We start from the raw sequence: 18,437 nt of genomic DNA on the forward strand, positions 1-18,437 counted from the left end.
GATTCTGACAGTGCTATTTTCCACAATCAGGTGGTCTTTCTGCAGGGTCTGACTGATTATGTGAACTCTGTCCTTATACAACAAGAGACAGGCACCACAGGTCGCAGCAGGCCTCCGGGGGAGGATGTTTTGTGGGCACCCTATGGGTTCTCTTCAGTGCAAAATATGGAGATAAGCCTTCCGATGCCACCTACTCTTTGAACCATTTCTCTAAAAAGGCCACCAAGTCTCTTCCCTCAACCCTATACAGGAGCCCCGGGATTCTCACATTGTTCTGATGGGACTTGTTTTCAGCATCTTCAGCCCTCATTTCAAGCACCTCCACTTGTGCTTCCACCACCCTCAACGTATCAGCAGTCTTGGATAGGGTTGGTTTCAGGTCCTGTATTTCCATTTCCGTCGCAGTAATTTGTTCCGCCAAACGGCGGTTGTCCGCTCTCAAAAGGCCCATTTCCTCCATCACAATGTCGATCTTGACAGACAATCTTGAGGCCTCTATGGCCTGCAGAATGTCTTGCAATGTTGGTGCTGCTCGTGAGTCGTTCTGCTCTGTATTTGTGGGGGCCAATGTAGAGGAATACTCAGTTTTCATCTGACTCTGGGTCGGGGGTCGATATCCTTCCTTCTACTTGTCTTCCCCATCTTACCCCTGTAGATGCCAGGGGTTATCCAACTCAAACTGACTGCCCTCTGAATTCTCCGTCCTCTACCAAAGATCCAGTAGTATTGGGAGGACCCCACACAGCTGTCAGTTGTCTTCTCCCCCAATAGTCCCAGCTGGCCAGGTCTGCACACAACAACACAACAACCCAGGGAATCCTACCTTGGTTGTGGTCTGATCGGCTTCAGCAGTGAGACTGGGTGTTTCTCAACCATCAACCCTCCCATCTCATTGGGGCGGTTATGCGGGGCCCCTCTCAGATGATCTCCAGGTCAGACCCCAAGCGCTGGGCTCGAGCTCCGTGGGCCAGTCCATCTAAACATAGCAGCGTAGGGGATTCAAGTGCACCTGGCCACCTGCCGGGTCGCTCTCTCTCTCCACTCCTTACCACCCCAGTACTTCCCCTCTGGGTTGTCAGTCTCTCCAGGGATCCTCTGTTCGGCTTATGCCACCACTCGCCTACACCCACTAACTGCTCAGCTGTAGCTGCTCAGCCGTGAGCCCCGACTCTGCGTGCTTTAGATCCGACAGCTGCCAGTCGGTATGTCCACTCTTCCCCTCTCGTATCTCCGCTCTCCGGTTATGGTCACCGGAGCCCTCGGGGACCCCTTCAGAGTCCACTGATTGGGCCTCACCCTCTTCTGGGGGTACAGTTGGGGCGGCTTTCCCCTGGAACAGAGGGAATCACTCTCTCCTTCTCCGTCTCTGGTCCGGGACCTCCCGGAGTTCGTCACAACTTGGAGGCTGCCATCTTGGATCCCGGCTGTGAAGTTCATTCAGCCATGGATTCCTGATCGCTTAGCGATCCACAGCTTTTCTCAACCAATCTTCTCAGGTCCCTATACCACGTGGGTCCCAGGGAGGGTAAGTGCTCCCCTTGGGAGTTACAGTGCACAGGATGACACTAAATGGGGATCAGCCGGTGGGAGCCACCCAAGGAAGTATCCTACTCCATCGGCTGCTGTCCACACACCCCCTGTCCCAAAGGCTTTTATAGGGCAGCCAGCCAACTAGCTCTTTGAGTCACTCTGGTGGTTCGGGTTCCAGATGCAGGTCTAGTTCTTTTCACTAAGAAAGCTGTCCGGTACAGTAGCAGAGTTGCAGGGCAGCCGACTATCAGTCCTTCTTACAACATAGTAGTGGAGCAGTCCTTCTGCACCTTCCACAGGTCCATCTGAAGAGATGGGTCTGATGTTCCATTGTTTATACCTGGTGTCGACTTTGAAGTAAGTGCTGTTTATGGAAGTTCCATCCCCAAAGCTGCTTGTAAATTCCTTCCTTTCTGGCCTGATTCCAGCTTGTCTAGGGTCACACTAGACTAGTGTTAAACTCTTTGTGAGTGTGCCGAGGCAGAGTCTTGGTGATGTGCAAATGTGGTATGGACCATCCTGCCACCACCTTTTCCCCTTTGTCTCATTTACTGGGAGAAATAGACAAAGACCAACTGCCAGCTTTATAAAAGTGCTAATAAACATAAACAGGGCAACCCAATACTCCTCAGCGAACTGGATACGTCAAGTAAAAATAACAAAATATTTCCTGGAGAAATTGTTTCTAAATTTCTTTTTGGTTGGTCAATAGAACCAACAGTGTTATCAAAGAGCACAAGATATTAACACCAAAAGGTATACTGTTATACAAAGTTAATATTACATAGAACCACATACATCAATAGATACAAAAGTGTTAATTAAATTCAACACTGACACCTCTCGTAAGCAAGATCGCACATAGGCATGGTTCAGATTATGTAAATCCTGGCATCTTCAAGAGACGCAGACTCCCCTTAACTTGAGTGGGTTCACAGTATCTGCTTCCATACTATGCAGCTTTGAGGAGAGCCTTTCCCTAACTCCTGATTTCAGCTAGAAGATTGGCTGTCATCCTTACTTGAGCCTCAGGAATAATCCAATAATTCTGACCCAGCACCTGGACTCTGTCTTCTGTGAGTCTATCCTGCCAGGTGGTGCCATCCCAGTACTAAACCTTTGGAAGTGGGCCTAAGGTACTCTGCCAGCCTCTGTGGATCCAGCAGGATTGACACATCTCCTCTGCTTTGCAGCGCAACCTTGAGGAGTAGTCAAGTCAAGTCAAAAACCACTTTATTCGATTTAGTTAAAAATCATAAAAGCATTCTACAATCAAAAGAAAAGGGACAATACAAATTCATGAGAAATTACATACATCAATAGTAATTTATATATTCACAATTTAAAAACAGCTAAAAAGGAATAAATATTTAGCTAAAAAGTTACAGGTACAAAAAAAAAAAAAGATTTTTCATTTCATCCTTCCGTGCAAAACCCCTATGTTACATTTTAAGTCGTCTCCTCCTGATCCTAACAGCAGCAACAAGATAATTGGCCACGCTAAACATAACCAAAGCTGAATCCAACAATTGTAGATACAGGAGGGCTGGTTTTGCCTGATGGAAGGCTTTGTCCTTCAATAAAGGTACCAGGTATTTCTGTCTGGGCACAATATAGAAATGACATAACAGCGTAAGGTGCATGTTATCTTGCGTGGAGAAGTTGTCGCAGTTACAGACAGGTGCATCCTCCTCCTTATTCCAACCTTAACTATCACAAAGGACCGTGTAAATCTGGTTAAACCGAAATTTAACCAGAAGCCACCTGTGAAAAGGGATGTTAACAATGGCAAGGTACGGTTGTATAGTAAGGCAGGTAATGGTCAAAAAAAGGGGTTTGACCGTGGGTTTTGTAAGTTGGCGTTCCTCCCTCTCCACAACTTTCAATTTGGAAAAGTTGAGCTTGACCCAATCTAAATCAGATTTCTTTAGACCTTGAGGGGCAGAAAAAATCTCAGGACGACCAAGGTCCAAAGAACACTTATGAATGTATGATAGCCAAGCAATATTTTTAAATGTATCCAATTTTAAACAGTCCCCCAGTATTTTATGATTCAAACCTAGATTGTTATTGGTCCAGGTCCTAATCCATAACAAAATAGGTGCCATTAAAAGGATATCAGTGATATACCCTAAACCGAGTTCCTGGTGAACTGAAAACGTAGCTGTTGATTGGGGGAGCCCTAGTATGGATTGAAGGAACTTATTTTCTTCCCTTTGAATAGATTCACAATTCACATAGCCCCACAGACCTGAGCCATACCTGGCTATTGCCACAGATTTTGCCCTATACAGGCTTAATAAAGCACCAGTTGGCTTCCCACCCACTCTCTTAGAAAAACTTAAAATAGCATTGGCCGAGCTCCTAACTGCTTTAGTTTTGGCTGTAATTTGAGGAGCCCAGCTACCCTTGGTATCAAAAATTACACCCAGGTAAGTAAAAATGTTGACGTTAGTGATCACGTCACCATTGCAATAGAACTGTTTGGTATTATTTTTAACAGCCCCAAATGCCATGACGTGAGATTTGGAATTGTTTACCACTAAGTCAAGTGAAGACATAAAATCATTAAAAGCATTTAAGAGTCTTTGCAAACCTAAATGAGTCCGAGCTATCAAAGCTGCGTCATCCACGTACAGGAGAACAGAGATGCGAGTATCCCCTGCACGCGGAGTGTCCAAGGTAGCAGTTAAAAGAGTCTTCTCTAATGAATTTATATAAAGAGTGAACAGCATGGGAGCAAGAATGCAGCCCTGCCGCACGCCCCTATTTGATTTGAACCAAGCTGTACGATTTCCTTCTTGGTCCATTCTAATTGAAGCTTTTAAATCCTTGTGGAGTTCTGCCAAAAAGTGTACAAGGGGAGGATCAAGTCCCAATTTTAACAACATGGTCCACAGCCGGGCTCTATTAACCAAATCAAAGGCCGTGGACAGGTCCATAAATGCAGCAAAAATTGACCCCTTTTTTGCAGTAGTGTATTTCGAAATTATCAAATGAAGATTTAAGCATTGGTCCTCTGTTCCTCTGCCTGAACGAAACCCATATTGGGCGTCTGTTAAAATATCATTATCTAGAGACCGACTGTTAATTCTTGCTAGCAAAATTTTGCCCAGGACCTTCATGGAAGAATCCAATAAAGATATTGGACGGAAGCACTTGGGGTCGTTTCTTTGGCCCTTTTTAAAAATGGGAATTATGATTGAACATGCCCAAGTTTTTGGCAAACCCCCCTCAAGCACACAGTTGAAAACATTGGCTAAGATCTCTGCCCACATCTCAGGGTTAAGTTTGTAGAGATCCAAAGGGACCCCGTCTGGGCCGGGAGCTTTATTGGCAGCAGAGCCTAAAATCGCCAGCTCTACTTCAGATTTACTAAATTTTAACTTAATAGGAGAAGTTGCGGAACAGGGCATTGCAAATGCCTCAACTATTTCATTTGAGCCATATATATTAGAAAAATATTTAATCCATTCTGCTTCAGGGATGTTAATTTCAAGATCCATGTTATTTGATTGAGCAAATAAAGGATTATTAATTATGGACCAGAATTTGGAACTTTGTTTAAGGGTTGTAGAATCCATTAAAGAGTCCCATGCTTCATCTTTGATGGCCTTTTTTCGCAACTTAACCGCCATAGCATATTCTTTTCTCGACTGTGCCACCAATGACCTATCTCTAGGGGATTGTTTAAGGGCTTTCAGCAAAGCCGAGTGTGCCTTGGAGCAAGTGCGATCGAACCACCCAAAGGCTGGAACAGGACCCCTCCTTGGTTTAGCTGTAAGCTCTTTTTCTACTCTGGCACAAATAGCTTCAGAGGCACTAACTACCTCCTTCCCCCTCCTCTCTACGTCCCTACATTTCTCAAATTCTACTGCCATGTTTTGCTCAATTAGACCAAGGAAGTCCTCAGGGCAAACTTTACACCATTTAAGGCGCCTTCCCTGGTCTCTACTCCTTACATCCCTTGCAGAGGTGGCCCTCAAATCCCCTTTGCTCAAGCCGGAAAGAGCGTCCAAAACTAGCAGCACCGGGTTATGGTCGCTGAACCCGCTTACAATTGCATTATAGAACAATACATGGCGTAAGAGCCCCGGGGACATAAAAAAGTAATCGATGATCGATTCACTTCCCCTTGCATTATACGTAACCACACGGTCAGTTGAGTCAGAAAACCCTGGTTCATATAAATCATTAGATGATAACAGATTTTCCATTGCCACGCCCTTAGGGCTATGTTCAAAATGTGGCAACGATGTGTGATCTGGACCGGTATCATCTACAATCTGGCAGTGTGACTCACACAAATGAACATTAAAATCTCCCATCATAATTAATTGAACAAAAGTGGTTTGTTTTGACATGTAATTAATTAAAAAAGAGGATAAACCTTCTAGAACAAAATTAGGGGGCCCCCCATGCATGGAGTTATAGCAGTTTATAAACACAATCTTGTTCTTGTCTGCCAAAAGAATTTCCACCAGCTGAAAAAAGTGTGAGGAACTGGGGATTTCTTTGACAGTCCCTGCTATTTTAACTGAAACTAGAAGTAGCAGACCCCCTCTATCCCTTCCCGCCGTGGAACTCTGCGCATTGACAAAGAATGAAATATAGCCATCTACCCAGAATCCCTTTTCTTTTGACCAAGTTTCCTGTAAGGCAACTATATCGTGTTCCTTCAGTTTTTGCAGCCAAATCGGGTCCTCCTGTTTAGCCCGTAAGCCCGCGATGTTCCATGATAATAACCTGATGTGCCCCCTGCCCGGTTCTAAAGGGTCATTTATGGCAGTACTAACAGTGTCGCCTGATGTAACAACCACTGCATTATCTAGGCATGGGACAGTCAGGCTTTCATGCTCAGGCTCTAGTCATTCAATATCTATTCGATCGGCTAGAGCCGTGAACCTATTTGACAATGATAAGTCATTTGAAGGAATGTTCCTTACAGAATTAGCTAGGCCACTGCCCCTAGGTGGCTTTGTCACCCATTCATTAACAAACAGAGGCGAAATAAGTTTGTCCTCAGCCCAAGCATTTTCGGTAAAATGTGACTTGTTGTTCTCACCATCACCTGGCCTATAGGCTCGAGGGTAAAAAAAAGCCAAGGGGCATCGCTCGAACACCGTTTCCTACAGGGTTCAAAGGGGAGCCATCCCAGAAGAGGCGGCTGGCGATATTTCTAGATTTAAAATTAACAATTACACAATCTCCAGCTACCTCTTTCTTGCTTGTGCCCACCCAGTTGACCCTTCTACCTGTTACAATATTGTCTGCGATGTTACTTTCTCCCGTGCAGTTAGCATTACACCATTTTTTAACATGCTTAAGCAGAGTGTCATTATGTTCCACCACCCCATCTGCAAGTTTAGGCACGTTAACCAAAATTGCTACAAAAGGTGTTGCATCCGGAGGTAGATTTACTGGGGGTACCCTTCTTACCCCAACCCCCTGCGGGCCTCTAGGCCTTACTGTGGTATTTACACTGGGAGCAGCCTCCGTCGTGGGAATATATATCCCCTTGTCCACTTTCCCTTTTTTTTTAACAGGGTTATCGGTGGCCACTTTAGAAGTGACAGTCGATCTATTTGTAGAAGGACCACCAACCTTAGGGGCAGAAACCTGCACAACTGTAGGACATGGCGCCATAGGTGTAAAAGAAGAAGGGGCCCGGGTATTAAGGGCATCATTGATGCGCTCACATTTTGCCACAAGGCTCTTGACACAATCCTTCAGTCTCAGTGATGTCGGAAGCAATCTGGATTAATGCGGTTTCCAGTCTTTCTGTAAAAAGTTTTTCCAATAAAGACGAGATGCCCTCCTCAGTGACGTAAATTGGCCGTTGAGGCACAGGCTGGTTAAATGCAGTCCTTCCTAAATCCCCCGGGGTCATAGGGAATGATGGTATCACTGTTTCAGGCAAAACCGGGAATGGAAGAACTGTGGGGGATTGTGGCAGGGTGGGTCTACAAGACTCAATGATGACCCTAGGTTCCAGCGGGATACAGTTGATAGCAGAAATATTGGATGTGTTAACGGCCCCTGGGCTGGTTGCAAGACCCAACTCACGCTCTGACTCTGCAATCTGCGTTGATAGCTCACCCACCTTTGTTGTTAAGTACGTAATGATGCTTGTCGTGTACTTAGGCACCTTCGCTTTAGCTTCGCATGCCGCCGATGTAGCAAGTTTGCGCTTACCCATGATAAAAAAGGGATGTCGCCCGTCCCAACCCTGGTCGTTCTTGGATGGCCTTAGACGGCCCGCCCTCTGCCCGGGCTCCGCCCGGCACCGCCCGCGCGCGTCCGCGACGCGGAGGAAGCTGTCTCCTTTTGTGCGCCTCCTGGTGCTATCAGCAGGAAGTTGGTGCTGCACGGCGTCTGGTCACTGAGAGCAGCGTGACCCCTCCTGGAGCCGGTAATGATTTTTCTATGGCCCCCCTTGAGGAGTACCTGCTGTGGTGTGGATCGGAACTGTTGCATTGCATGGCAACCAGCCACCTCCTCAGAACGGCCTCTGCTCTTTGCATCCATGGTGCAGACCCTGTCATCCCTCATTAACAGCTGCCTCAATGATGATGCAGTACACCACATTGCAGCTTCGCAGTTCCTCGAAACCAATGAGTTGCCCTGTCTGCACAACACATCCTTGATACCGGACCTTTTATTGCAAGCCCTCGTCGAGGGAACCCTCAACAATGATGCAAGACCTAGCATTGCAGCCTCACTGCAACTCGGAACCAAAGCATTGCTCTGTCTGCTCAACGCATCTTTGACTCGGATTCTCACAATGCTCCACAAACCAAGATTTAAGATACTTTGTTCATTGGGCCTAATGGGTCCCTGTAGCCGGCCCACTCTCCATCACAGGTGGCCTGAACTTGTGACTTTGTGGCAGTCCAGTGTGACCAGATTTCCACAGTTGGAGCTTTGTGTTTTTTGGGTCTCTTTTCCCCAAAATATTTGAACCTGCATATCTGTGTTTCTACTGATTGGATTTTTGTCATTTTGGCTTTGTGTTATTCATAAACAATTCCTCTATTTTTCTACATTTGTATGGGATACTTTCGTAGTGTGTTTTCGCTGTGTTACTGTTTGGAGTGTTGCACAAATTCTTTACACATTGCCTCTGAGTTATACCTGACTGCTCTGTGCCTAGCTACCCGAGAGTGGAACACAGGTTAATTTAGGGTTTACTTGTGACAAATGCAAACAAAACAATTGATGGACAGAATGCAAAACAATGTCATACATCTGGGCCTAAATCTATTGGTTTTTTTTCTCACCATGCCCTTCCAGTTTGGACCCAGCCATTTGCAAATCAGTCTTGACCCTGTACCCATTGGGACCAGTCCAGCCCGAACTGCCAGGCCAGGTCCTCCCTGGACTGGAAACAAGCATCCTGGGACTGGTTTTGGGCTTTCAGACCTCATCAGCCACGATAGCTTGACTCCAGTGGCATGGAGAGCACAGGACCCAAGTCTGGGCACACCCGTCCCACTGGGGTGATAAATGCAAAAAGAACAATTGATGGACAGAATGCAGAACAATATCATACATTCACCTCAGTACAGAGATCTTGGCCTAAATCCATTGTTTTTTGCTCACCGTGCCATTCCAGTTTGGACCCAGCCATTGGGACCAATTCAGCCCGAACTGCCAGGCCAGGTTCTCCCTGGACTGGAAACATGCATCCTAGGACTGGATTCGGGCTTTCGGCCCTCATCAGCCAGGATAGCTTGACTCCAGTGGTATGGAGAGCACAGGACCCAAGTCTGGGCATACCCGTCCCACTCGGGTGACAAATGCAAAAGAACAATTGATGGACAGAAAGCAGAACAATGTCATACATTCATCCCTTACAGAGATCTGGGCCTAAATCCATTGTTTTTTTTGCTCACCATGCCATTCCAGTTTGGACCCAGCCATATGCAATTCAGTCTTGACCCTGTGCCCATTGGGACCAGTCCAGCCCGAACTGCCAGGCCAGGTCCTCCCTGGACTGGAAACAAGCATCCTAGGACTGGTTTTGAGCTTTCAGCCCTCATCAGTCAGGTTAGCTTGACTCCAGTGGCATGGAGAGCACAGGACCCAAGTCTGGGCATACCCGTCCCACTCGGTTGACAAATGCATAAAGAACAATTGATGGATGCAGAACAATGTCATACATTCACCCCAGTACAGAGATCTGGGCCTAAATCCGTTGTTTTTTTGCTCACTATGCCATTTCAGTTTGGACCCAGCCATATGCAAATCAGTCTTGACCCTGTGCCCAATGGGAACAGTCCAGCCTGAACTGCCTGGCCAGGTCCTCCCTGGACTGGAAACAAGCATCCTAGGACTGGTTTCGGGATTTCAGCCCTCATCAGCCAGGACAGCTTGACTTCAGTGGCATGTAGAAAACAGGATCCACTTCTGGGCATACCCGTCCCACTCTGGGTGACAAATTCAAAAAGAAAAGTTGATGGACAGAATGCAGAACAATGTCATACATTCACCCCAGTGCAGAGATCTGGGCCTAAATCCATTATTTTTTTGCTCACCATGCCGTTCCAATTTGGACCCAGCCATATGCAAATCAGTCTTGACGCTGTGCCCAATGGGAATAGTCCAGCCCGAACTGCCAGGTCAGGTCCTACCTGGACTGGAAACAAGCATCCTAGGACGGGTTTTGGGCTTTCAGTCCCATCAGCCAGGATAGCTTGACTCAAATGGCATGGAGAGCACGGGACCCATGTCTGGGAATACCTGTCCCACTCGGGGTGACAAATGCAAAAAGAACAGTTGATGGTCAGAATGTAGAACAATGTCATACATTCACCCCAGTCCAGAGAACTGGGCCTAAATCCATTGTTTTTTTGCTCACCTTGCCATTCCAGTTCAGAGCCAGCCATATGCAAATCAGTCTTGACCCTATACTTGTGACTTCACCCTGAGAAGAAGTGTGGTTGCTTGCTGCTTGAGAAGAGTTTCACCGCCCCTAAGCAGTAACCCAATTTCTTACACAAGGCATTATTGTTTCTGAAACTTATTGCTTAGAAAGTCTTCTCTGCTTTTACCTTTAGCTCCCTACTCACTTATGAGGTGAATGTATGCAGATCACAAATGTGAATCCCAGGAAGGCCAACTAGGCCTTCAATTCTTCTGATGTTAGTGAAATTAGTTCCATTAAATTCGGTTCCTATTTCTGTAATTTCAAGTGCGTAGAAACAGCAGAAGTGTGTTGTAAACCACTACACAAAACATGTTATAAATAAAATAAGAATTCAAGCATTAGAAACTCTCCATTTTATTACATTCTAATTTGTGGCTGCCTTCCTATGTGCGCCTAAAAGTAAGTGTACTGTTTTTTTTCAATGTCTGGTATTTTTGTTATTAATTTCAAATTTTTTGTGGTATTTGATGAGGTAAAAAACAATGTCTCGTCAAGGAACCAAAGTGGGTTTTTCCGTAAACCCAATCCATTTTTATGTTATATATAGTGGATAAAGTTCCTTCCTGACATACATCATAAAGGTATTGCGAATCACTGACGAGTATCAGTACCATTTAGAGGAATGAAGTCGAAGGACGAGTTCCTTCATAAGGTCTAGGACCTCTCAACTGATGTTCAATATCCTTTTAACGTATGGGAGAGGGTGCTGCATTCCTTACTCTATATGATCACACCATCACTATTCCCACAATCCACTTAAATCCTTGGTGTCCTGCTCTTTCATATGAAAAAGATAGTATGGCTGCAGACACTTAATTTTAGAAAAAGATCACAAAAGAATGGACCTTGGGCACTGGTAGCAGCATTATGATGTCACATCTCAACTATAATAACTTTTACAGTTGGAAAGCTACATGACCAGAGATGACACAACATGACAGTACTGAGGAAATTAGAGACACCCTTGTACAAGGCTAGCAGGCTGCCATGCATTTGATACGTGTGTGTGTCCTGAGGCATTTTACATTGTTCGTATGTTAAGCAGTCAGAGGGTTAGTGAGATATGCATACATCATTATTATAAGCAAATTCATTTCAGCAGTACAGTTATTCATCAGTTGCAAACGACTGCACAGCAATGTTAAAAGTAGGAGATCAGGCATAAGCGAAAGAGAGAATTACAGATTACCAAGCGTTTTCGTGGAATTTAACATTTTGGGAATCTGCCTTTTGATCATATTGGAGGCTCCAGTAACCTTCATTTAGAGTCAAGCTGCTAGTGTACCGGCTCAAAACTCTTAGCAAAGAAAGTGTCTGTCAAGCATTTGTAATACATCATAGATATATGCAGATATGCCGCAATCTATGATAGAGTCTGACCACATAAAGCATCTTCATGCACAGATGTAAAAAGCTAAAATGTGATTCAGGTGATAGCACCTAGTCTTTTGACTATTACAAATGGCCCATTCTAATCTTCCTTTTTAGGGAATATTCGAACCAACTAAAAACAATGACTAGAGTGGAAAGGTATGCATTTATGTACTTAATAATTTAGGATTCAAAAAGCAAGGTAAATAGTAGCGTGATGTATTTTAACTCTTTCAAATTCGAGTTTCTTAGTCGGAGTTTGTGGTATCTGGGACAGCGCACACACTATTCATCATGCATTTGATGGGGACTATCGGAAAAGGGTTCTGTCTAATGGTAGTCAAGTTATACATTCAAGGGTGGTTGCAATCTCTGGTTTCCCTGTGACATAAGTAATGACCTCCCCAGGATGGCGGCTCTTGTTTGTAGGAACTGCCAGAGGTAGATGAATTGGCCAGCCATCTTGTGAGATTCTGTTTTAAAACCATATTGGCTTGTTATTCTCTTGCTAATTGGATGAGACAATTCTCTGCCACACAGACCCACCGAACCAGGAGTTCCATTTCCCAGCTGCTGCTCAGAGAAACACTTCTGACCCTGGGGTGAAGGCAGACAGGAAAGAAATTCAATTGTAGCGTTTTATTGCAACAGGCAAGCAAAGCGAAATGACTTTGGCTAAGAGCTAAAGCAACCACGACCTTTTGTCGGGTGGCATGGAGTAGCTGTAGTTTTTTTTCTATTAAAGGAAGGCGTGGCACGTGGTTCTTTAAACAGGTCCGCAGTTACACTGTCAACAATTCAAGTTTGTTTTAACCCATGCTAATAATAAGACGTCAAAATGACAAGGCCCAGTTTTAATATTTTTTAGCACAGTGCAGCACTGAAATATGCTATGCTGCAAGGGGAAAACACAGCTAAGAGTAATGTCTACTAAGATTTCCCTGCTGCTGCAGCTGTCACGCCATGTGCTGACACTGAAACGAGGCTGCCTCGCACTATGCACAGCTTCGCTTCTTGGTGCAGAGCCCTGTTTAGCATAGCGTTTGTATGGGAGTCATACCTTCCAGAACAAATTTACATGTATATGCAAACACAAAATTTTCCCATGCATTTGATGTAAGCTGTACATTGCAGCATGCATGCAAGGTGGTACTTTTTTGAGAAATGAACAAATTTCCACTTGTTTTTGCCTGCTTCAAGTAGGTATTAATTTTTGCCGTAAAGCCTGGTCTGTCAATTTTAGTTTATTACGAATTGCAACTAAACCCATAGAATCCACCCTAGTAATAATGCCTCTTGGCATAAAGTGTTTCTTAAGCTTTGAAAAGTGCACCTTTCCATAAATAGCATGCACCTCTTTGCTCCACTTTGCATTACTTTGCACTGTGCTTTATGAAATCTGAGCCACAATGTTCATCTGTAGCAGGCATCAGTGTGTGACAATTCACCTCCGTAAGCAGGATAAAAACCATACTCATTGACAGCTCAAAATGATATGCACCAAATTGTGAGTCAGATATTTAGTTACCTACAGTTACCTATAGCTGTCGGATTCCTAAGTGGTTCTTTATCTGGCCACTAGATAATCACACTACATTCAGCTCATAAATCCGTTGGCACCTCAATGTTGAAAAAGGTATTCAAACCCGCCCACAACACCTGTGAGATGTTAAAAAACCTTTCACCTTGAGTGTACCAATGAATGGGATTTTCGCGTAACTTTTGGATACCATTTGACAATGCTGCAACTTAAGATCACTCCTACTGCAAGGCCATGTACATAAATAACCTCCACCAAGCACCTCCCTCAGGTAAAAACTCTGAGTTCCCTATTTATCAGGTGCGGCTGGGGGAGAATCTCCCATTCGTTCTGGGGGAAATACTATTCTTTATTTCTTCTGAACGTTCTTTTTGGCCCATCTGCCTTCCTATTTGTCAAAATCACTCAACTTCCGTACACTGCCAATCAGTTCAATTATTTTTAGTTTCATCCCTGACACTCTCAGGCTCATAATGGCTTTGTCATCGAAACAAACACTAAAGCATCTCTGTAAAGACGTATTCTTATTGAGATCAATGTCATACAATAGGGCCAAATCTGAAAGCCTGTCATGAACCTAACCAGCACGTCGCGTAATATCTTTACATAAATAAACAAGTTAATTCTCCTGATGAGTGTCCACATGTGAAAAATCAAGATTACCTGAAATCAATTCATCAAGTGCAGAAAGCCCCTTTCACGGTCATCCTCCTTGTCTGCTGACAACTTCCTTTTCTCTGGCCTCACTCTCAATCTAATACATGACAATAAGCCTTTCTGAAGCTAAAGACGAACATGATAACACACCTTGCAGAGGAGAAAAAACAGCATCATGGTAACGTTTCAAGCACACATGTTGAGCTATGGCTTAAAGTCAAGCTAAGTTAGCCCAAGAGACAAAATAAATGCACATTACAATATTATTAACTATTGGCAACTTAAGGAATGCAAATAGGTAGTAAATATGGTTACATTTGGTTATTAACCAACCTAATACAACTATACATGATCTCCTAATGATAAAAATGGCTTCATCATATGATTGTATTCAAATATGTCACGCAAGTTAATGAAGCAAAACATGGGAAATATATGTAGGTTGCACATAAATGCATAGACATGTATATAAATGAAGCATATGCCCCAATGCCTACTTTCACAGTACTCATTTAACTGCCCTTGAATGATTAAGGTTGGCCTTGCTGGCATGCAGACTTGTGACCTGCATATCATAGTAGAGGGGAGTGGTGATTGTAAACTCACTGAGCCATTCCAATGTCATTATCTGGAGGTTGTGTTCTTCAAGAGGGCAGGAGGCTGAAGAACAGGAGGGAATTGAATGACAATGAAAAGAGTGTACTAGAGAAAGTGAGCAAGAAAAGACCACTGTGATCAAAATAGGGGAAAAAATGGATAAAAGAACAAGGTATAGACAGGGCTAAGGGAAGGTGACCCTGTCTAAATCCAGTGGAGAGAGTGGAAAAGGTTGTGGGTGGTGAAGAAAATCAAGGAAAAAAAGAAAAGATGAATTAAATGCAATAGAAGGATTGAAGTAGAGGTTTTGATAGTGAGCAGGCAAGGAAAGGAGGAGATATGGGTGAAAATGCTTCACTTTGCTTGTTTTTTACTTTCATGATCACTTCCACTTAGTTAAGATTCGAGCTCAGCTAAAAGACATTCTGTCACTTTTGACTGTGAAAGGCTGAATAGATGTTGTAGGAACTGCTGTGTAAGGCCTGAGGTTGTCAAACACCTGTTTACTCTTTGTCCAGAGGCTTTCTTAGTTTCACATAACAGCACTTCTAGCGATGTGGCTGTTGTCTAAGACGTCTGTAGAAATTTGGAGTAAGCTCCTCTTTCTTTGACACTAACCGGATGTGATATTGTTCAGTTTATTGGCAAGAGCCATGGAGGCGGAGGTTGCCCATGGTTACAAGAGACATTCTTCAAAACTATTGCAAAATGTATTACAGGGCCATTAACTTATTTACAGCTCACTAACATCAATCTCCCCTCTTCAACTGACAATTAAAAAACGTGTTATCTTCGATTATAATATTGGAGATTCATAACTGGATTTTGAAAATCTGACATCAATTTTTCGTCCATTTTCAATTTGGGTATCTGTTATGTTGAGAGCTCTAATAACTGCCAATATATTTTCACGTATTGCTGTTTTGATAATATGAAATACCATACTGTCAAGCATTGTCTACCTGCATCTCTTCAATGGCGCTGTCTGGGGTTATGAAAGGCATTTTAGATTTGCACAGGCGCGAACGCCCGCTCACTTTACAGAAAACTAAATATTTAAGTAGCCCAATGCTGCACAAATGCTTCGGATGCAAATGTGATTAAGCAAACCTAAACAGCTTAAGCCCCTCAGTTTGTTTTCATCAGGCCCACACGTGAAATATACTAAAGAATATGTGCGTAATGAATCCATACCGACGCTCCAGTTCGTATTGGCAAACATTTATTGTGTTAAAGGAATTCCATTTGAAATGGCTGATGAAATTGAGGGCAGCGCGTTGCTTTGGGGGCAATTACAAAGCCTGGAATAAATCACTCACCCCAGCTACTTTATTCGCCGCATAGATGAATTAGCATGGTAAATACCTTCAGGGTCGTATTCTCTGTTCTCTACCCTTCCTTGCTCAGAAGCGGGTGCTACAAAGTGCTATACTGTTGTGTCTGCCATCACCTCGGAGTAATGGCTGCCATTATTCATAGTAGGGCAGTTGAGGTCGCCTCCATGTGCTTTGTGCGGAGAACTGAACTGTTCATCCTTTATAGTCGCCGAGATTGCAAGCTGTTGGCAAATGGACTCGGAGGCAGTCTATTCTTCATCCGGTGAGATATAGCGGTGACCTTCAGACGTCCTCGCGCTTCCTAATGTGATGTTATGTGCACGGCAAACAAGATCATTGAGTTTTCTTGCCAAACGAAATAGTATTTTTGTGGAAATGAATGATTCGGAACGTTTGATGATCGAGGCAAGGTTCGATCAATTCTGAGGCGGCCGAGCCCGGGGGAGAGCGCCAACAGAGATTCCAGCCCGCCATTAATTAGAAGCGGGCGGGCCATAGTTCAGAGCTGACCATGGGGATAACAGAGGGGACGAGCTGCTTGGCAGCGTTTTCAATAAGCTTGTATGGTGTCTGGAATGTTGTTCTTTTGTCATTGTCTCCTCAACCTTGATGCCTGGATCGATACATGCAACGTTTTTTCCAGTACTGTTAATAAAGAAGTGTAGCTTCCTGCTGGTGTCCCCCCCACATAACATGGTACATCAAGCCACAGCTGAATATGGCACTTTCTTGTTCTCAGCTGGAGTGAGATATTGTGCTCTTAATCCCCTACCTGGGCCGAAGAACTAGGAAGGAATAAAAAGAAAATATTGCTGTCATAACTTTTCACTCATAATTTTAAATAACCGAAGGCTACAAACTCTTAGATGTTCCCACCGGTGTGAACTACAAAATGGTAGTCACATTATATTCTAAGGTTAATTTCTGCCTTTAGTGAGACGGCCAAGATTTTTTTTATATAGCGCTTACAACCCCTGCTGCGGCTTGCAGCTGAACAGCCCTTAAACATGGATACTATACTTATAGGCTATGAAAATTGTCATGTTCCGAAAATACACATTTTTCAAATTGGAAAATAACTTTATTTGGTAACAGGGTGTTCGTAAGCCCTGTGGCCATGTCTCATTTGCCAGGCGCTAGACTTGGTGAGCTACCTTTCACCACAGCCTCATCCATTTCAGCACAGCCTCTTCTCGCTCATCAGGCTAGCCACTTTCCTCACAGAAGTTTAAGACCAAAAGAACAGGAAGTGGGCAGAGAGGAATCCCCTGACTTGTGTGGCATGGGCAATGCTTAATTTGTGCCAGTGCTTCCAGGCGGTATACACAAGGATTTATGTTTTGAGACCACAATGACATTTTTGTCATTAGACTATGGTAAAAAGAAAGACAGCAAAGGGAGAAAGAAGAGGAAAGGGAAAGTTGGGAAAACTGACACAGGGGAAAGTAGGGGTGAACATGACTGAGATTAGTAAAAAGTGTAGGGAGGCTTGAGGTGGAATCAATGCTACTCTGCTTTGACATTCTGCAATCTCAGCGAGCTGCAGTGATGGCAGAGTAAAATTGAAAATCTCTGGGCCCTTGCACTTATTTATTATTGTTATCATTATTATCTTATGTAAAGGTTTTTTTTTCAGCGCACAGCTACCCAGAGAGTGTCCCAGCGCGAAATCAGGCAGCCTACACCAACAATGTTTGTCTTCTATGGATTGTTGGAAGAGTCATGTCTTTAATTTTTTTCTTAAAGATGGGGAGATCGATTATCGAATGCAGTTCCAGAGGAAGTTTATTCCATGTGGCATGCCCAAGATAGGAGAATGTGCCTCCTATTGTGACCCGCAGAATTGTGGGAACTCTTGCAAAACACTCATAGGAAGAACGTATATTTCTGGAAGGGACCTATTCCTGAATCCTCTCTCTCTCTGGTATCCGGGTCCTGAAGCATGCAAAGCTTTGCGAACAAGGACCATAGACTTAAAAAAGATCTTTTTTTGAATGGGAAGCCAGTGAAGAGCTCTCAGATGAGAGGACATATGTGTTCTTGGGGGGAGATTAAGGAAAATCTGTGTGGCTGTGTTCTTTACCACCTGAAGTCTACCAAGGAGGTAATCGGGGAGGACCAGGTAGAGATCATTCCCATAATCCAATTTAGAAGTTATTAATGCTTGGATTACTGATCTCTTTGAATCCTCAGAAAGCAGAGGTAGGAATCTTTTCAGAGTACATAACAGATCAAAACAAGAACCTGTCAGAGCCTGAATCTGTTATTGGGAAGAGAGGGCACTGTCGAACTTAATGCCCAGGTTTTTAACAGTAAGCAATTGGGGGCCCAGGGGGGGGGGCATCCTCTGGCCAAAAGGATCTCAATATGTCTGGTGATGATGGTCCAAAGAACACAACATCAGTTTTGTCTGGGTTACATTTTAATTGGTTAAAGGCCAACCAATTAAACACCATAGAAAGGCAAATTTCTATTA

Source organism: Lissotriton vulgaris, chromosome 4_1 (genome assembly GCF_964263255.1).
Source record: "Lissotriton vulgaris chromosome 4_1, aLisVul1.2, whole genome shotgun sequence".
NCBI classification, from domain to species: Eukaryota; Metazoa; Chordata; class Amphibia; order Caudata; family Salamandridae; genus Lissotriton; species Lissotriton vulgaris.